At 42.9% G+C, this 22,162-nt stretch overlaps 1 long non-coding RNA gene across 4 annotated transcripts in view; it reads right to left on the reverse strand.

Moving 5' to 3' along the window:
• The window catches only part of LOC140729542 (uncharacterized), a 65,882-nt gene that overhangs the window by 19,302 nt on the left and 24,418 nt on the right, over positions 1-22,162 (reverse strand). For 2 of the 4 annotated variants that reach the window (XR_012099347.1, XR_012099349.1), the window contains exons 3-5: positions 5,663-5,694; positions 1,955-2,131; positions 1,175-1,280 (exon numbers count right to left, since the gene is read on the reverse strand). This is a non-coding gene — a long non-coding RNA (uncharacterized lncRNA). The remainder of the gene's footprint in view (positions 1-1,174; positions 1,281-1,954; positions 2,132-5,662; positions 5,695-22,162) is intronic. The other 2 variants (XR_012099348.1, XR_012099350.1) reach the window with 1 other exon arrangement.

Here is a 22,162-nt window from a genome sequence, read left to right on the forward strand (position 1 = left end):
GACCCAAGTAGCGACAAATTTCATGGCATATCCCAGTGATATTAAACCTGATTCTGATTCTGAACAGATCACACCTTGTTAAAGTGCAGTTACTTTAGTTATGGGTCTGTCTTAAAGCTCTTAGTGACTTCTGCAACAGATCAGGTAACCCTGCTTTGGGTATACAAGGTAGATAGCAATACAGTTTTGACAGTGCAGCAAACCACAGGTTGTGAATTCATAGTTCTCCATGTTAAGATATGAATTTTGAATTCAACTTAAGTTTGTAATTTGTGAATAGATTCTAGGAAAGAAATTGACGCCACTTAGGGAGATAACAGCTACAAGTGACACAAGCCCCATACCATTTCAAAAACCCTCAAGACAATTTGGGAGTGCCTGTAAGTGCGGACTTGCCAGCACAACCTGCATCTTAGTAACCATGGGATACGGGTGGTGCTGGCCTAGCTGCTTATCCAATACTAAAGTAGCCCTCTGAAAAATCAAGTGTCACTGGAATTAAAGGTTGAGAACATTGCCCTGAAGGTTACGCAGTGTTAGCAGAGCAAGCGGCATCTCTGGATTAACAAAATTAAGGATTCTGGTCCAGCCCCAAAGCTTGGATAGGCTGACATTGAGTGTAATAGTGCAGTTCTCTGTTGGTTACAGGTGTCCCTTCTGCCCTCAGATAAATGTAACAGATATGAATAGTGTGAGACTTTTCTTCATGACTCTAATATATCCCACAAACTGCACCTTAAAAAAAAGTCTAGTCATTTATCACATTGCTATTTGTGGAATCTTGCCATTCCTTAGCTAGCTGCTGTACTCTTAAGAGTACTTAAGATGTTGGAAAACTGAAATTAAAACACAGTAGCTGCTGTTTTTACACAGATCGGGCAGCATTCATTGAGAGTGCAACAGTAAGTGTTTCAGGTTAGTAACCTTTCATCACAACTATAAAGGACTTCGAAACTTTCCGAGGACGTGCAAAATGCAAATTTTCTGTTTCATTAATAAGAGCTAAAAGTACTTACTGGCATTTAACCTTTAATAATCTGGGTCTATAGTCAGGCCATTCTGACATTGAATCTTACAAAGTCCACTGAGATGTAATAATTTGTCATTATTTTTAATCCACAAGAGTAACTTTATTGGAAATGTCAAACATTAAATTAAAGAGATTGGTACACACCGAGTCTTCACTTCTTGGAGCACTGTCATCTCAAGGTTTGCAAGGACATATACTGTGGACATTCAACAAAGAAAATGCTGGAAACTCTCAGCTGGTCAATTAGTACCTTTGGAAAGAGAAACATTTCAGGTCAAAGACCTTTTTTCAGAACTGGGAAAGAGAGAAAAACAACATACACAAAATGCTGGAGGAACTCAGCAAGACAGGCAGCATCAATGGAAATGAATGAACAGTCATCATTTTAGGCCGAGACCTTTCATCAGATCCTGCTCTGAGAATCCAGCTTTGCCCTGGATTTCCAGCATCTGTGGAACCTCTTTTTTTAGGGAGAAAAATAAGTTAGTTTCACGTTGCAACAAAAGGTGTTTAGAGTGTGAAGTGAAAACACAAAATGCTGGCAGAACTCAGCAGGCCAGACAGCATCTATGGGGGGAGGTAGTGACGACATTTTGGGCTGAAACCCTTCATCAGGAAACGTCGTCACTACCTCCCCCCATAGATGCTGTCTGGCCTGCTGAGATCTGCCAGCATTTTGTGTTTTTATTTATTTCCAGCATCTGCAGATTCACTCTTGTTGCCTTAGAGTGTGAAGCCTGTGTTTACAATGGAGATGAATTGTGCTCGATGGGGGCAGTTAGCAATTGGTAACACAGAGGAGTGTTAAATACATGCACAGCAGCTCAGGCTGTGCTCACGCAGAGAGAAAAATTTGACCAATATACAAACGTTTGTAGATTTGTAGCAGAAATGACCGCTACTGATAGAGAGAAAGTGAGTTACCTGAAGTTGTAGAATTTGACATGGAATGCAGAAAGGTAAAATGTCCCTGGACAGAATGTCCTTGGTGCTATTCCTTAAGCTTGCACTCAGTCAATTTTCCTGATGAAAGGTCTTTGACGAGGAACTTTAACACTGTTGGCATTTTCACAATGAAGGCTGAGCAGCATTTCATTACATCTGCAACAGTATAAACAGTGTTTACATGTGGTGCTTGCACAGAATTATTTAAGTACAGCTAAAACCTAGGGAACTTGACACATATTAGCAATGACACTCCAAATTCTCTTATGACTGCTTTTATTAAGAAATCAAACAAAATAAACATCAGAAAAATTTAAAACAAACTGCCGATTCTACAATTGCCTTACTTATACTGTTACAAATCAAAAATATATTCATGAATACCATGGTAGTCTTGTGGTTAGCACAATGCTTTTTACAGCTTGGGGCATCAGAGTTCAATTCCGGTACTATCTGTAAAGCACTTGTATGCTCTCCCTAAGACCACATGGCTTTCTTCTGGGTGCTCCAGTTTCCTCTCACAGTCCAAGGACGTATCAATCTGCACTGCAGGACTGCTTTGATAATGTGAACCACAGAATATTCAGGATATGGCAACCATGTTAACATTGAGGAATATGTGGATTCTGCGACCAGCTACTTAGAGAAGTGTACTGAGGATATTACCATCATGAAACACATCTGGCTGAGGGCAAATCAGAAGCATGTCTTTTGGCAGAGGTAGCGTACAAATGAAGAATCATGATGCTGCCTTAAGATCGGGGGATGCAACAGCTCTCAGGGAAGCAAGAGATGTGCTTTCCCACTCCACCAGGAAGGCGAAAGGAGAGCATTCTCAGAGAATTTACAGCCACTTCTGCGACATCAGAGACATGGGGCACATATGGCAGGAAATTCAGAGGATTACAGACTACAAGTCTACCCTGTGCGCCAGTGACCAGGATGCTTCACTCCCTGAGAGGCTGAATGTCTTCTATGCCTGGTTTGATGTGCAGAACGAAATGCTGGCGAGGAAAGCACCCCTCCCCCAGCGGAGCAAATACTCCATCTGGCTGAAACTGAGGTGAGGAAGACCCTGGCCAAAGTCAACCCATGCAAAGTTATTGTGGGGCCTGATAACATACCAGGTCGAGTTCTGAAAGACTGTGCAGCTCAGCTGATGGAGGTGCTGATGGATATATTCAACATATCTCTGGAACAATCTGTTGTCCTCTTGGTTTTCAAGGTGGCCACCATCATTTGAGTGCCAAAGAAGGCGACAGTAATCTGCCTAAATGACTATCATCCTGTGGCATTACATCAACCATTATGAAATGCTTTAAACGGCTAGTTATGGAGCATATTAAAGCCTTTCTCCTAGCTACACTGGGCCCTTTTCAGTTTGCTTATTGCTCAAATGGATCCACTGATAATGCAGTAGCCTCTGCCCGCACTCTGTCCTGTCCCACCTGGAAAATGGGGTCTCATATGCCAGACTGCTGTTTATAGACTTCATTTTGGCATTCAACCACATCATACCCCGGAAACCGAGAAACTGTCCTCACTGGGCCTAAACACCTCCCTCTGCAACTGAATACTGGATTTCTTAACAGTAAGGCCACAGACAGTCTGTGTGAGCTGCAATGTCTATGCTGAGCAGTGGTGCTCCCCAAGGTTGTGTGCTCAGCCCACTGCTGACTCATGACTGAGTCGCAGGATCCAGCTCAAAGCTTATCATCAAGTTGATGGATAACACAGCAGTGGTTAGCCTTATCAAGAACAATGTCAAGATGGAGTATAGAGAGGAACTGGAGCAGCTTAAGCCTGAATGCAGAGAAGACAAAGGAAATCACTGTGGATTTCAGGAAAGTGCAGATGAACCACACCCCTCTGCGAATACATGGCTCCTCTATAGAGAGAGTAATGTACACCAAATTTCTGGGAATTCACATCATGAATTACCTCACCTGGTCCTTTAATACCACCTCCCTGAACAATATGGCACAGCTACACTTCCACTTCCTAAGAAGATTAAGGCAAGCAAAGCTTCCCCAACATCATAAAGGCATTTTACAGGAGCACCATTGAGAGTGTCCTGATAAGTTGCATCTCCATCTGGTATGGGAGCAGTCAACCATTGGACCAGAAGTCCCTTCAAAGGACTCAGAACAGCTGAGAGGATCATAGGAGTCTCCCTACTATCCACTGGGGACATTTATCAGGACCGCTGCATACACCGGGCCCTTAGTATTAGTAAGGATCCCACCCATCCAGCCAGCATCCTCTTTGCCTTTCTACCATCAGGCAGGAGACTCCTATGCATAAAACAAGAATGGTCAGGATAGGAAACAGATTCTTTTGCCCCCAGGCCATTGGGCTTCTGAACTCCCCGCTGCATTGTATTTGAAGTGTCACTGGTTAATCTGTTCCATACCTTACAATATTTAATATTAATGTACTTTACTTTGTAATTTATGTATGATTCATCTGTAGATTTTATCCTTGCTTTCACAAGTTTTAGTGTGTTATGCACGTTGTGTGTACTACTGTGCTTTACACCCTGGTTCAGAGAAATGTCTCGTTTCTATATACATTATATGGTTATATACGTTACATACATGTGTATAGTTAAATGACAATAAATTTGACATTGATTGGTCATTGTAAATTGTCTTGTGATTAGGCTAGTGTTAAAAAAAATACCGTAAATTCCGGATTTTAAGCCGCTACTTTTTTCCCACATTTTGAACAGCTTTGAACTTTGCGGCCTTTAATCCGGAGCGGCTATTACATGATTTTTTTCATGCCGCCTCGTAAACATTTTGCCTCATAACAGTAGACCAATAAAATTGATGAGTAGTTCACAGAGGTCCAATGAAATTGTACGATAAATCAAGCGCACTTTCACAATTAAATTATTGTAAATCAGTCATTTGTACTCACCCTCATCAACATGGAAAACACTCGAAGAAAAGCATTGTGCTGCCTTATGGCAGTTATTTAGTTTATAATATTTTCGCTTAGTAATTCATTTTCTAGTTAAAGTTAGAAGAGTTTTAACTATATTTGTTTTCTGTACTACATCGCGGGATGCTATGACGTCACACCCGGTTTCGCGGTGTCTTGTGGGAAAACGCCGGTTTGCGATGAAACGGGACGGAGGGAGGGAGCGCATTACGCGAGCGGCTTTGGATCTGAGCGAACGCTGCTTTTAAGTTAAAGGCGATCAATAACTTTTCCTGGTAGGCTGCAGTATATATATTTTTTACCAGTCGTTAGGAGATATTGGAATGTTGTTCAGTAAAGAAGTATACGCAACGTATATTTAAAAGTAGCCGCGTTACGGGCACGGTTCGAAAAAAAGCATTTGCAATATGTATTTGTTTTTGTTACCATATGGATTTAATTAAAAGTTAAAAAATCCTCACGTGTAATATCTTTCTGTGTAAATATCTCATATTACAACGTGGGACACCTGCGGCCTAAAATCCGGTGCGGCCTTTACAATTAAAAAATTGATTTTATTTCTAAAATTAGAGCCAGCGGCTTTTAATCAAGTGCGCTCTGTAGTCCGGAATCTACGGTAGGTGGTTACTGGGAGGTGAGGTTCATTGGAATGGAAGGGCCTGTTCTGTGCTGTATGTCTTAAAAATATATTTTAAATAATTCCAACCTTCTTCTGCTCCTATATTCCTTTTAATTCCTTACCTGCTCATAAAATTGAAGTTCTCCGTGGATATCTAGTGTAAGAAAGGCAAAAAATACAGACATAAAAGTACAGCTTTTGCTTTTCATCTGTGCACACTTTTGGCTCCAGTGTGCTCATTTGAATGCTCAGATGATCTGAGTCATAACTGTTGTGTTTTGGCTGCAACATTGTACTCTAACTACAGACTCATTCAGTCCCAAGAAAAAAAGATCAGAGTGAACAGAAAATCCTAGTGGGCTATTGTAAGTAAATACTGTCTGAAAGATTTTAATATTCAGAAAGAATGAACATGTGGCTCTAAGGCATCTGTAATGACTCCAGAATGCTACAAAGTATTTTACAAACAATTAAATTATTTTCAAGAACATCGGAAACAGGAGTAAGAGCAGGCCGATCAGCTCCTTGAATCTGTTCCATCATTTGATTAAAATCACAAGATCCACTTAGAGTCATAGGAAAATGTAGCACAGGCCCTTTGGCCCATCTAGCCAGTGCAAATAATTTAAACTGCCTAATCCCATCAACCTGCACCGGGACCATAGCCCTCCATGCACCTACCATCCACGTTCCTATCCAAACTTTTCTTAAACATTGAAATCGATTTTGCATGCACCACTTGTGTTGCCAGCTCATACCACACTCTCATGGCATTTCTGAGTGAAGAAGATTCCCTTCATGTTCCCCTTTAATTTTTTCTGCTTACATCCTTAACCTATGACCTCTGGTTGTAGTCCCACCCAACCTCAGTGGAAAAAGCTTGCTTGTATTTACCCTATCTATACCCCTTATAGTTTTGTATATCTCCATCAAATCTCCTCTCCATTTTCTACGTTCCAAGGAATACAGTCCGAATCTTTTCAATCTTTCCTTATAAATCTGGTCCTCCAGTCCCAGCACATCCTTGTAAATCTTCTCTGTACTCTTTCAACCTTATTTACATCTTTCCATATTAGGCCTCAACAATGTCTTGTACAACTTCAACATAACATCCTATTTCCTGTATTCAGTATTTTGATTTATGAAAGCTAACTTGCCAAAAGCTTTCTTTATGACCCTGTCTACCTGTGATGCCACTTTTAATGAATTATGGAGCTGTATTTCCAGATCCCTTTGTTCTACCACACTCCTCATTGCCCCACTGTTCACTGAGTTTTGACTTGTAGTAAATGTAATGTGATAATGATAATTCTGATTTTTAATGATGTAAACTGAGGAGTAAATATTGACTAGATACTTACCTGGTAAGTAACCTGCTCTACTTTCAAACAAAGAAGCCTAGAAATTTCTTTCTTAGCTTTTAATGACATTAAAATGACATTTTGAGGTCACTCTAATGCTGTTTATGAATGGTTCCTTAGAATTAAAATATTTTCAGTTGCAAAATACACAGATTTCCTGTCTAACATTATGCCAATTTCAGCAGATTGCATTCAGTTGATATTAAATTTACCAGCACCTAGCTTTTCAAGGTGATCTCTCTCAAAGATATGTGTCACGTGGCACTCTTCCAGCTGCAAAGGGGTGTTGCTTCATAATGGGGGAGAGGAGGACGAGAAGTGGAGAGGATGTTGGTGATAGAGTGGCCATCTGTACTTGGAGTAATGGATAGGCTAGCAGAGAACAGTGCCAGCAATAGCTCTATTCCAAGCAATTTCATTTTCAAATGTACAGATTTTGTTTTATAGTTGTGCAAAGGAATTTATAGATCAGTGCCATGGAATATTTGAGATCACACCAGGCCTCCTTTTAATATCTCATGTGCAAAGTGGAGTCTCTCACTACCACACCAAAAAAATGAGCCTTTTTTTTGCTTAAGGCAGGATAAATGGTTCATTTCCATGTTGTCAAGTTGTAACTAGAGGGTTGCCAGAGGGATCAGTCCTGGGTGCTCAACTATTTAGCTGCTTCATCAATGACTTAAAAGAAGGGGCTGAGTATATTATTGCCAAATTTGTTGATGATCACAGAAAGGTGGGAAAACAAGTTGTGAAGAACACACAAAGATCTGTAAAATGAAAAAAAAATAGGATAAGCAAGTGGGCAGGATGTGATATGGGGAATTGTGAGGTTAACCATGTTGGTATAAATGGAAAAACAGAATATCATTTAAATAATGAAAGGTTGCAGATGTTGTTGTACAAGACTGATGCTCAAGATGGCGATAGTGAACCACAACAATGTGTTAAAGGCGTACAAAACTTTTAATGTACTACTTCTGAATTACTCTCTTACCCGTTATGCCACTGGTGCTTAGCTGCCCTAAGGAAGGTAATTACACTCACTGCCTGTAATTTCTCTTTTAAGCAATGTAATTTTGAACTATCTTAATGAACTAGCAATTTCACGATCTTCTGAAGAACCTGGCAAACTTAGCTCTCAAGCATGCAGGTACAGCACCTTTAAACAGATGAAGGTACATCGCCATGGTCAAAGGAGAGGAAGGAAGGGAAGGCTCCAAGCCAGGCTGAAATACGAAGTAATGAAACCCAGCATCATTTTGGCATATCTACAGTTGCTGAAGAACAAGATTGCTGTATCAAAGGGAAATGAGGAATTTCAGTGTTATGTGATTCACGGAGACATGGCTCACTCTGGGCATGCCAGATATGTTAGTAAGACCTGAGGGTTTCTTGATACACAGGATGGACTGGACTGCTGATTTGGAGTAGCCAAATGGTGGGGGTCTGTGTTTCATGATAAATTATTTCCTGTGCTCAGACACAGTCGTCTTGTTGCATTTTTGTTCCCCAATGTGGAACATCTAACGATTAAGTGCCAACCATTCTACTTCCCCTCCATGATCCTGACTGTAGTGTACATACCACCAAGGACCAACGTTAAACAAGCACTCGAGATATTGAGTACTACCATTGGCAAACAAGAAACAGCTTACACTGACACCTTTCAAAACATTGTCAGGGACTTCAGTCAGGCTTGTTTGAAGAAATCTCTGCCTAAATATCAACAACATTTTGAGTACTGTTGGGGGGGGGGAGCGGACGACCAACCTGCAGGAAGCAAAAACGGCTTTGCTTCTGAAGAGGATGGCAACAGTAATAGGGGACTCTTGGAGGGGGCAGATAGGGGATGATTTGAGGATGCAAATAGGAAACACGGATGGTAGTTTGCCTCCCTGGTGCCAGGGTCCATGCTTCTGAACATATCCACAATATTCTGAAAAGGGAGTGTGAGCAGCTAGAAGTCATGGTACATATTGGTACCAATGACATAGGTAGAGAAAGGGAGGAGGTCCTGAAAACAGAATACAGGGAGTTAGGAAAGAAACTGAGAAGCAGGACCTCAAGGGTACTATTCTCAGGATTGCTGCCTGTGCCACACGACAGAGAGGATAGGAATAGAATGAGGTGGTAGATAAATGTGTGGCTGAAGAATTGAAGCGGGGGCAGGGATTCAGATTCCTGGATAATTGGGATCTCTTCTGGGGCAGGTGTGACCTGTACAAAAGGCACTTGAATCTGAGGGGGACCGATATTCTTGCGGCCAGGTTTACTATAGCTGTTGAGAGTGGCTTAAACTAATATGGCGGGGGATGGGAACCATGATGGTAGAGCTGAGGAGGAGCCAGCAGATTTACAGATAGATGATGGATGTAACATGAATGTAAGGAAGGACAAGCCAATGACTGGGTACAAATACAGAGAGTGCAAAGATTTAAATTGTACCACAGAGGCAAAATTCAAAATAGTGAAGAGTGCAGGACTGACGGTGCTGTATTTAAATGTGTGTAGCATTCGGAATGAAGTGGAAGAACTTGTGGCGCAATTACTGATTAGTCGATATGACATTGTGGGCATCACTGAGTCATGGCTGAAAGAAGCCCATAGTTAGAAGCTTAACATCAAAGGATATACTTTGTATTGAAAGGACAGGCAAGAAGGCATAGGCGGTGGTGTGGCTCTGTTGGTTAAGAGATGGAATTACTTCTTTAGAAAGAGGTGACATAGGGTCAGAGAATGTTAAATCTTTGTGGAGTTAAGAAACTGAAAAGGTTTAAAAAAACACTATGGGAATCATATATATGCCTCCAAATAGTAGCCGAGATGTGGGGTTGAGAATGCAAAGGAAGCTGGAAAAGGTATGTAATAATGGTAATGATGAAATTGTAATGGGGGACTTCAATATGCAAGGGGATTGGCAAAATCAAGTTGGTTTTGGATTACAAGAGAGGGAATTTGTCGAATGCCGACAAGCCGGCTTTTTAGAACAGCCTGTGCGTGAGCCTACTTGGGGAAAGGCTATCTTAGTTTGGATGTTGTATAATAACCCAGATCTTATTAGGGAGCTTACTGTAAAGGAATCCTTAAGGACAGTGATCATAATATGATTGAATTCATACCACAATTTGAGAACACCCCCCCACTCTTCAACTAGGTTCTAGAGTTCCTGACTGGGAGACCTCAGCCATTCCGGATCGGGAGCAGCATCTCCAACACCATTACACTGAGCACGGGGGCTCCCCAGGGTTGCGTGCTCAGTCCACTGCTGTTCACTCTGCTGACCCATGACTGTACTGCAACACACAGCTCAAACCATATCATCAAGTTCGCCGATGACACAATTGCGGTGGGTCTCATCAGCAAGAACGACGAGTCAGCTTACAGAGAGGAGCTGCAGCGGCTAACGGACTGGTGCAGAGCCAACAACCTGTCTCTGAATATGAACAAGACAAAAGAGATGGTTGTTGACTTCAGGAGGGCACAGAGTGACCCCTCCCCGCTGAACATCGACAGTTCCTCGGTAGAGATCGTTAAGAGCACCATATTTCTTGGTGTTCACCTGGTGGAGAATCTCACCTGGTCCCTCAACACCAGCTCCATAGCAAAGAAAGCTCAGCAGCGTCTCTACTTTCTGCGAAGGCTGAGGAAAGTCCATCTCCCACCCCACATCCTCATCACATTCTACAGGGGTTGTATTGAGAGCATCCTGAGCAACTGCATCACTGCCTGGTTTGGAAATTGCACCATTTCAGATCGCAAGACCCTGCAGCAGATAGTGAGATCAGCTGAGAAGATTATCGGGGTCTCTCTTCCCGCCATTACGGACATTTACACTACACGCTGCATCCGCAAAGCAAACAGCATTATGAAGGACCCCACGCACCCCTCATACAAAGTCTTCTCCCTCCTACCATCTGGGAAAAGGCACCGAAGCATTCGGGCTCTCACGACCAGACTATGTAACAGTTTCTTTCCCCAAGCTATCAGACTCCTCAATACCCAAAGCCTGGACTGACACCTTACTGCCCTATTGTCTTGTTTAGTATTTATTGTAATGCCTGCACTGTTTTGTGCACTTTATGCAGTCCTGGGTAGGTCTGTAGTCTAGTGTAGTTTTTTTCTGGTTTTTTTTTTACGAAGTTCAGTCTAGTTTTTGTACGGTGTCATGTAACACCATGGTCCTGAAAAACGTTGTCTCGTTTTTACTATGTACTGTACCAGCAGTTGTGGTCGAAATGACAATAAGAAGTGACTTGACTTGACTTGAGAGGGAGAAGCGTAAGTCACATGTATCAGTATCACAGTGGAAAAAAGGGAATAACAGAGGCATGAGAGGGGAGCTTAACCAGGTGGATTGGAGGAGGGTACTGGCGGGATGCCAGAAGAGCAGAGATGGTTGAAGTTTCTGGGAATAGTTCACAAGGCGCAGGATAGGTAAGTCCAAAGGTAAGTCCCACAGAAGAAGTTGTTTTCAAATGCCAGGAGTAAGCAACTGTGGCTGACAAAGAAAGTTAAGAACTGCGTAAAAGCTAATGAAAGAACATATAAGGTAGCAAAAGTGAGTGGGAAGTTGGATGATTGGGACGCTTTTAAAATCCAACTAAGGATTGAACTAAGAAGGCAACTAAAAAAGGTGATAAGAAATATGAGAGCAAACTAGCCAATAATATAAAGCAAGATACAGAAAGTTTTTTCAGTTATTTAAAGAGTAAAAGGGAGGTGAGAGTTGATATTGGACCACTGGAAGCTGATGCTGGTGATGAGGGACAAAGAAATGGCAAATGAACTTAATGGGTATTTTGCATCTGTTTTCACTGTGCCAGCAGTGTGCCAGAGGTCTGTGAGTGTCAGGGAACAGGAGTGAATGCCATTGTTAATACAAAGGAAAAAGCACTAAGCAAACTGAAAGGTCTTAAGGTTGATAAGTCACCTGGTTCAGATGGACTACATCCCAGAGTCTTGAGAGAGGTTGCTGTAGAGATACCAGATGCATTGGTCATGATCATGATTCTGGCATGGTCCTGGAGGACTGGAAGATTCCAAATGTCACTCCACTCTTTAAAAAGGGAGGAAGGCAAAAGAGAGGAAATTATAGGCCAGTTAGCCTAACCTCAGTGGTTGAAAAAGTGTTGTCTATTATTAAGGATGCTATTTCAGGGTACTTAGAGACTAATGATAAAATAAGTCAAAGTCAGCATAGTTTCTGTGAAGGGAAATCTTGCCTGACAAATCTGTTAGAGTTCTTTGAGGAAGTAACAAGCAGGATGGAGAGACAGTGAATGTCATTTACTTGGATTTTCAGAAGGCATTTGATAAGGGACCACAGATGATGCTGCTTAACAAGATCCAATCCTATGGCGTTGCAGGAAAGATACTGACATGGATAGAGGAATGACTAACAGGCAGGAGGCAGCAAGTGGGAATAAAGGAAGCCTTTTCAGATGGCTGCCAGTGACGAGTGGTGTGCCTCAAGGGTCCATTTTGGGACCGCTACTTTTCACATTGTTTGTCAATGATTTGGATGATAGAAATGATGGCTTTGTGGCAAAGTTTGCAAATGATACAAAGGTAAGTGGAGGGGTAGGAAGTGCTGAGGAAGCAATGCGATTGCAGCAAGACTTACAAATTGGAAGAGTGGGCAAAAAAGTGGCAGATGGAATACAGTGTTGGGAAATGTATGATAATGCATCTTAGTAAAAGGAACAAAAGTGCAGACTATTATCTAAATGGGGAGAAGGTTCAAATGTCAGAGGTGCAAAGGGACTTGGGGATCCTCGTGCAAGACTCCCAGATTTACAGGTTGAGTCTGTGGTAAACAAGGCAAATGCAATCACGAGGAAATCTGCAAATGCTGGAAATTCAAGCAACACACACAAAATGCTGGTGGAACACAGCAGGCCAGGGAGCATCTATAAGGAGAAGCACTGTCGACGTTTCAGGCCGAGACCCTTCGTCAGGACTAACTGAAAGGAAAGATGGTAAGAGATTTGAAAGTAGCAGGGGGAGGGGAAAATGCTAAATGATAGGAGAAGACCAGAGGGGGGTAGGGTGAAGCTGAGAGTCGGAAAGGTGATTGGCAAAAGGGATACAGAGCTGGAGAAGGGAAAGGATCATTGGATGGGAGGCCTAAGGAGAAAGAAAAGGGAAGGGAAGTGCCAGAGGGAGATGGAGAACAGGCAGAGTGATGCGCAGAAAGAGAGAAAAAAAAAGGGAGAAAAAAACTAAATATATCAGGGATGGGGTAAGAAGGAGGAGGGGCATGCACAAATTTGCTGCACAAATCACTCTCTCACCTAGATGGGGTCAGTTGTGCTGTGAGGATTACATTCCTTGACTTCTCTAGTGCCTTTAACACCATCCAGCCCAAGATCTTAAGGCACAAACTAACGGAGATGGGAGTAGACTCTCACATGGTGGATTGGATAGTGGACTACTTGACAGATAGACCTCAGTATGTGGGGTTGGGAGACTGTAGGTCTGACACGGTGGTCAGCAGCACAGGAGCGCCGCAGGGAACCGTACTCTCTCCGGTCCTGTTCACCCTGTACACATCAGACTTCCAATATAACTCGGAGTCCTGCCATGTGCAGAAGTTCGCTGATGACACGGCCATAGTGGGGTGTGTCAGGAATGGACAGGAGGAGGAGTATAGGAAACTGATACAGGACTTTGTGATATGGTGCAACTCAAACTACCTGCGTCTCAATATCACCAAGACCAAGGAGATGGTGGTGGACTTTAGGAGATCTAGGCCTCATATGGAGGCAGTGATCATTAATGGAGAATGTGTGGAGCAGGTTAAGACCTACAAGTATCTGGGAGTACAGTTAGACGAGAAGCTAGACTGGACTGCCAACACAGATGCCTTGTGCAGGAAGGCACAGAGTCGACTGTACTTCCTTAGAAGGTTGGCGTCATTCAATGTCTGTAGTGAGATGCTGAAGATGTTCTATAGGTCAGTTGTGGAGAGCGCCCTCTTCTTTGTGGTGGCGTGTTGGGAAGGAAGCATTAAGAAGAGGGACGCCTCACGTCTTAATAAGCTGGTAAGGAAGGCGGGCTCTGTCGTGGGCAAAGTACTGGAGAGTTTAACATCGGTAGCTGAGCGAAGGGCGCTGAGTAGGCTACGGTCAATTATGGATAACTCTGAACATCCTCTACATAGCACCATCCAGAGACAGAGAAGCAGTTTCAGCGACAGGTTACTATCGATGCAATGCTCCTCAGACAGGATGAAGAGGTCAATACTCCCCAATGCCATTAGGCTTTACAATTCTACCGCCAGGACTTAAGAACTTTTTAAAAGCTATTATTAATGCTTTTTGAGATAATGATTTAGATGCATATCATATTTTTTACTGAGTTAAGTATTGTATGTAATTAGTTTTGCTACAACAAGTGTATGGGACATTGGAAAAAAGTTGAATTTCCCCATGGGGATGAATAAAGTATCTATCTATCTATCTATTAACGGAAGTTAGAGAAGTCAATGTTCATGCCATTAGGTTGGAGGCTACCCAGCCAGTATATAAGGTGTTGTTCCTCCAACCTGAGTGTGGCTTCATCTTGACAATAGAGGAGGCCATGGATAGACGTATCAGAATGGGAATGGGACGTGGAATTAAAATGTGTGGCCACTGGGAGATCCTGCTTTTTCTGGTGGACAGAGCGTAGGTGTTCAGCGAAACGGTCTCCCAGTCTGTGTTGGGTCTCACCAATATATAAAAGGCCACACCGGGAGCACCGGATGCAGTATACCACATCAGCCGACTCACAGGTGAAGTGTCACCTCACCTGGAAGGACTGTCTGGGGCCCTGAATGGTGATGAGGGAGGAAGTGTAAGGGCAGGTGTAGCACTTGTTCCGCTTAGAAAGATAAGTGCCAGGAGGGACTTGCAGGAGGCAAATGCAATGTTGGCATTTATTTCAAGGGGAATAGAGTATAAGAGCAAGGAGATAATGCTGAGATTTTATAAGATACTAGTCAGGCCACACTTGGGGTATCGTCAACAGTTTTAGGCCCCATATCTCAGAAAGCATGTGCTGCCATTGGAGAGAGTCCAGTGAAGGTTCACAAGGATGAGTCAGAAAATGAAGGGGTTAACATATGAGGAGCGTTTGGCAGCTTTGAGCCTATTTTCACTGGAATTTAGATGAATGCTGAGGGATCTCACTGAAACCTACCAAATGTTGAAAGGACATAGATAACGTGGATGTGGAGAGAATGTTTCCTATGGTGGGGGTATCCAGAATTAGAGGGCACGGTCTCAAAATTGAGGGGCAACCTGTTAGAACAGAGGTAAGGAGGAATTCTTTATGGCATACAGTAGTGAATCTGTGGAATGCTCTGCCACAGACTGCGGTGGAGGCTAAGTCAGTGGGTATGTTTAAGGTTGAAGTTCGTAGTTTCCTGATGGATCAGGGCATAAAAGAATATGGTGAGAAGGCATGTGTATGGGGTTGAGTGGTATCTGGGATCAGTATGATGGAATGGTGGAGCAGACTCGATGAGCTGAATAGCCTAATTCTGCTCCCATGCCTTATAGTCTTATAGTCTTAACATATAACCTGCAGCATCAGGGATCCCAACACACTTGAACGCTGCTATATCAAAGTTAGGAATGCCTATTGTACCATGCCTAGACTGCATTTTGGGAATTCTGATCATTCCGACCTGCACACAGGCAGAGAAGCAGTTACGGGATTACTTACATGGACTGTATCATGTTCAATGACTCGTCAGAGTAGTGGTCGCCAACCTGTCAATTGCGATCGACTAGTCGATCTTTGAGACTTTCCCAGTAGATCCCGAAAAAAAAAAAGAAAAAAAAAATACACAAATACTGTTCAGAGATTGTTTCCGGGTTGCGGGGTTTTAGTTCCGTTTTTTCTGCGCAGTGCACATGCGTGTAGCTCCCCCGCACTACACAGTGTACTTCAGTGGTCCCCAACCACCGGGCCACAAGGAAACAATATGAGTCAGCTGCACCTTTCCTCATTCCCTGTCATGCTCACTGTTGAACTTGAACGCATGCAAGGTCATCAGTCGCCTAACCGCAGTGACACCCTCACGCCAAGGATCACTGATTGGCCTCACGTGGCTGGCGGGAAGTGCTGTTGCTGCTGGTCTGGAGTGCGGACAGATGGGCGCCACTTCTAAACCTACTTAGCCCACCGAATGTTCGTGGGGAACCCGGTGCTAAAATATTTGCAGACGACCTAATTCGGGCTCAGCGTTTCGTAAGTAACAGAGCAGCTACCTTGTGATCTACTGAAACAAACTTTTGTTGGCCGATAGATCATACAAGGGGGGCGGGCGTGTGCCCTGTTGCACTCCTCGCTCAGTCGGTCTCTCTCTCCGGACTGCAACCGCCGCGGCCCTGGCATGGGGACCTCCGGCACTGACCTTGTCCTCTCACCCAATCCACAACCAACCGCACCTTGCCAAGGCGTCTGGCAGCGGGTGGGCAGGAGGCTGGAGCTCGGACCTGGAGGCTGTCTAATGAGGCAATGAAGCCCTCAAAACTGCTTCGGTACCCTGAGTCCAAACACCCAGCACTTAAAGAGAAACCCGTTGAGTTTTTTCAGCAGAAAAAGCATGAGCAGTGTGGGACAGAAGCTAAGTGCTGAGAGCTGCGAAAACTAAATTGCGGAATAGACTGGACATAAAAAACCTGCTTCGATTATCGCTGTATTCCCGTCATGTTTAACCCCCCCCCCCCCGTCGGCCGGTCCACAGTGCAAAAAAAGGGTGGGTACCCCTGGTGTTTATACATTATTTCTACTTCCGGGTTGCGGAGTTCTACTTCCGGTCTTTTCTGCCCTGGTGCACATGCCTGTAACTAATTGATCTGGGGTTGATCTTGCCTTTTACTAAGGTCGAGGTAGGGGATCTTGGGCTTAAAATGGGTGGTGACCACTACGTCAGAGGATCTGAATGAATACACCTTGGTTGTCACAGACTTGATCAAAACAGTTGTAGACAAGTGTGTCCCCACAAAATCATTCAGAGTCTTCCCCAACCATAAGCCCTGGATGAACCATGAGATCCACAATCTGCGGAGAACCAGATCAGTGGCATTCAAGTCTGGCGACCAACTAAGATTTAAGTGGTCCAGGTACAACCTCCAAAAAGTGGCAATTCTGGACCAAATTTGAATCACTGAAGGATGCTCAACAGCTGTGACAGGGCTTAAATGCTATCGCCTCTTACAAAGTGAAATCAAATAACAAGGTGATAAAAAGGCTTAACTCCCAGAGGAGCTCAATGGCTTTTATGCTCACTTTGACCATCAAAACATGGAGGAAACTTGATGTACCCCCACAGCTCCTGATGACCCTGTGATTTCAGCCTCCTGAGCATCGTTCAGGAGGATGAATCCATAGAAAGCATCTGGCCCAGATGAGGAACCTGGCCAAGTACTAAAGACCTTCGCTGATCAACTGGCAGAAATGTTTACCAATATTTTTAGATAGATAGATAGATAGATACTTTATTCATCCCCATGGGGAAATTCAACTTTTTTTCCAATGTCCCATACACTTGTTGTAGCAAAACTAATTACATACAATACTTAACTCAGTAAAAAAAATATGATATGCATCTAAATCACTATCTCAAAAAGCATTAATAATAGCTTTTAAAAAGTTCTTAAGTCCTGGCGGTTGAATTGTAAAGCCTAATGGCATTGGGGAGAATTGACCTCTTCATCCTGTCTGAGGAGCATTGCATCGATAGTAACCTGTCGCTGAAACTGCTTCTCTGTCTCTGGATGGTGCTATGTAGAGGATGTTCAGAGTTTTCCATAACTGACCATAATTTAACCTCTCGCTTCATCATTCTGAGGTATCCACCTGTTTCAAGCAGGTGTCATTATACCAGTACCTTAGAGGAACACAGTAACCTGCCTCAATGACTATCATCTAGTAAGTTATATTCACTGTGATGAAGTGTTTTGAGAGGTTGTTGATGAAACATATCAACTCCTGCCTGAGAAGTGACTTGGATCCATGCCTATTTGCCTACTGTCACAAGAGTCTGCTACAGATGTCATCTCATTAGCCCTTCATTCAACCCTGGAACATAGCACATAGACACATAAGCATCAAGACCTTGGCCACAATAACTCCACGATTTCCTCACTTGCAGACCTGTCAGTTTGGATTGACAAAAATATCTCCACCACGATCTCCATCAGCACAGGTGCACCACATAGTTGTGTGATTAGCCCACTGCTCAACTTGCTTTTTACTTATGACTGTGAAGTTGAGCACTGCTCCAATGCTATATTTAAGTTGGCTGATGACATCACTGTAGTTTGGTGAATCAGCATATAGGAGGGAGAGTGAAAATCTGGCTTGGTGGTGCCTGAGTAACAACCTCTCACTCAATGTCAGCAAGACCAAGGAGCTGATAATTGACTTCAAGAGGTGGAAACTGGAGGTCCATGAGCCAGTCCTCATAATCAGAGGGATGGTCAGCAACTTTACATAAAGAAAACATGATAGCGCCTCAACTTAATCAAAAATTTGCAAAGATTCCGCATGACATCTAAAACTTTGATGAACCTCTGTAGATGTGCAATAGAGAATATATTGACTGGTTGTATCATGGCGTGGTATGGAAACACAATGCCTTTGAACAGAAAACTATCTGTAAAGTAATGGATATGGCCCAGTCCATCATGGGAAAGCCCACCCCACCATTGAGCACATCTACATGAAGTGCTATTGTAGGAAAGTAGTATCTATCACAGGCATGGGCAAACTACGGCCCGGGGGCCATATGCGGCCCGTTAAGCTTTTTAATCCGGCCCGCAGAACTTGATGAAATTATATTAATAAACCTTGTTAACGTTTTTTCCCCGCAATTCTGGCGTTTTCCCAATAGATGACGCACTCTATATACATTGACCTTTGTTGAGGTGCAGCGTATTATTCCACATTTGTGCTTTACTCTTTGACCTCTCACCCCTTCTGTAAAGATGAGTGGAGCTAAGAAAAGAAAAGTGGATAGAGAATGTCGGGTGTTTAATAAGGAGTGGACAACTAAATATCTTTTTACCGAACACCGATCAACTGCTGTATGCCTGATATGCCAAGAGACTGTGGCGGTTTTTAAAGAATATAATATCAGCCGTCACTTTGCCACAAAACATGCCAACTATGCTAGCAACCAGTCAACGAAAGAATGGGAAGCTAATGCTCAGAGGTTGGCAGCTAATTTACAGGCTCAACAAAATTTTTTTCACTGTCAAACTGCCATTCATGAGTCAAGTACCAAAGCGAGTTTTATGCTGTCATTCAAATTAGCAAAGGCCAGCAAGCCTCTGTCTGAAGGCGAGTTTTTAAAAGAATGTATGGTGGAGACAGCAGGTGTATTGTGTCCGGAGAGCAAAGACAAATTTGAAAAAATCTGTTTATCACGCAGGACAGTGACTCACCGTGTGGAACTGATAGATGAAGATATAACCAGCGACTTAAATAAAAAGGCAGAGTCGTTCACGTTATATTCATTAGCACTGGATGAAAGCAACGATGTAAAAGACACTGCTCAGCTCCTCATTTTTATCCGAGTAACTAACAATACTTTTGAAATAACGGAGGAGTTTTTGACAATGGAGTCTCTGAAAGGAAAAACACGGGGAGAGGACTTGTATGACCGGGTGTCTGCTGTCATCGAAAATATGAAGCTCCCTTGGAGTAAACTTATCAACGTCACCACAGATGGATCTCCTAATTTGACAGGGAAAAATGTCGGCCTGCTGAGGAGAATACAGAATAAAGTGAAAGATGAAAATCCTGACCAGGATGTTATTTTCCTTCACTGCATCATCCACCAGGAATCTCTATGTAAATCGGTATTACAGCTGAATCATGTTGTGAATCCTGTCGTAAAACTTGTCAACTTTATACGTGCAAGGGGACTTCAGCACCGTCAGTTCATCACGTTCCTGGAGGAAACTGATGCGGATCACCAGGACCTACTTTATCACTCCCGTGTCCGCTGGTTAAGTTTGGGCAAAGTGTTTCAACGTGTATGGGAGCTCAAAGAGGAGATCGGTGCATTTTTGGAGTTACTGAGGAAGGCCGGCGAATTTCCTGAGCTGAGCAACAGAGCTGGCTTTGTGACTTTGCGTTTGCTGTGGATATATTTTCACACATGAATGAACTGAACGTGAAGCTACAGGGGAAGGATCAGTTTGTGCATGACATGTACACAAACGTGAAAGCCTTTAAATCCAAGCTGGCTTTTTTCTCCAGGCAAATTTTGAATAAGTTATTCACTCATTTTCCCACACTAGCCATGCTGGAAGAGGCCGGCGCAAATGTGAAAAAATACAGCGAGTCACTGGATGCGCTGCACAGAGAATTCTGCCGTCGCTTTTCTGATTTTGAAAAAATTGACAAGTCACTTCAGTTGGTGGCCTGTCCCCTGTCACAAGATCCTGAAACAGCACCAGAGGAGCTACAGCTGGAACTGATCGACCTTCAGTCTGACCCCGTCTTAAAAGAGAAGTTCAACTCTCTTAAACTGAATGACTTTTATGCTTCACTTGGTAAAGAGGTGTTTCCAAACCTCCGGAGGATGGCACAGAAGATGCTGGCATTGTTCGGCTCGACCTATTTGTGTGAACAGGCGTTCAGTGTCATGAACATCAACAAAGCCAGCCACAGATCCAAATTAACTGACCAACACCTCAGATCCATCCTGAGAATCGCCACAACAAAACTAAATCCAGACTTTGATGCGCTGGCTAAAAAGGGAGACCAACAACACTGTTCCCACTGAAATTAAAAATAAGTTTCTTCGTTGTGTTATGTAAAAAATGCATTTGAAAATATTTTTTTCAATAAGCCTTACATGTTACATGTCATTTCTGTTAAGTGATGGACATGAGTAGTGCGCAGCTGCACGTACGTTCTCAAAATAAAAAATGCGCTCCAGATCAAATAACGCGCTCCGCATACTGGCGCGCTGTCACTGTTCTGTCGGTGACACTGGTCGTTGTTGAGTTTTGGCACAGGGGACAATTGAATAAGAAGGAGCAGGACAAGTAGACCTGCATCTCCTACCGTTTTTGAAATAAAGACAGTCAGGAGGAGAGTGATGATGATAATATCTTGAAGGATAACAAGAATTTTCAGTGCTTTAAAATAATAACTGTTACTATTAAAAAAAGCTGTATTTTATTCATTTAATTTTCAGTGTTTTAAAAGTCATTTCAATAAATAGCTAAATACCATGGGACTTCAAAGACAGATATTTTGTTGTAATGCATTTGTTCATTTTCAATTGAAATTAAAGCATATGTTTTCTACATATCCCATGATATTTTATTTTCTCTTATGAGGTGTATTACCAAAACACTCCATCCATCTGCTCCTGGTCCGGCCCCCCTGTCAAATTTTAGAACCCTTTGTGGCCCACAAGTCAAAATGTTTGCCCACCCCTGATCTATCATCAAGGACCTGCACCATCCAAGCCAAACTCTCTTCTCACTGCTGCCATCAGGAAGAAGGTACAGAAGCCTCAGGACCCACACCACCATGTTTAGAAAGTTATGAACCCTCAACCATTAGGCCTTTGTACCAATGGGGATAACTTAACTCAACTTCATTTGCCCAATCACTGAACTGTTCCCACAACTTATATACTCACTTTCAAGGACTCTTCATCCCATATTCTCAATATTTATAGCTTTTTTTTCTTTTGTACTTGCAGCTTGTTGTATTTTGCACATTGGTTGTTGCATTTAGTGAGACGACACTTGGACTATTGTGTGAAGATTTTGTCTCCTTACCCAAAGCAAGAGTGTTCTTGCTACTTAAGAACTAATGCAAAAATTCAGCACAATGCTCTTTGGATGGTAGGTCTGTCATATCAAGGGAAACTGAGAAGGGTATTCAAAGTTTAGAAGATTGAACCATTAAACCTGCAAAATTCTTAGAGGGCTCAGTAGTGTAGATATGGGAAAGATATTTGCTGGTAGTAAGTTAAGGGATCAGAATCTCAAAATAATCTGTAAGCCAAATAGAACTGAATTCAGGAGTATATTGAATCTTTAGCATTCTCTCCCTAGACTGCTGCAGTGGCTTCATCATTAATTTTATTCAAACCTGATATCACTAAATGTTTGGATAATGGAATAATCGAGCAATGTTGAAGATGGGACAGGAAAATGGCCTTGATATAGAAGATCAAACATGATCTTGTCAAATTCAAAAGCAGACTTGAGCGGCCAGATGGCATACTCCTGTTCC

Source organism: Hemitrygon akajei, chromosome 1, assembly GCF_048418815.1.
Source record: "Hemitrygon akajei chromosome 1, sHemAka1.3, whole genome shotgun sequence".
Classification (NCBI taxonomy): domain Eukaryota; kingdom Metazoa; phylum Chordata; class Chondrichthyes; order Myliobatiformes; family Dasyatidae; genus Hemitrygon; species Hemitrygon akajei.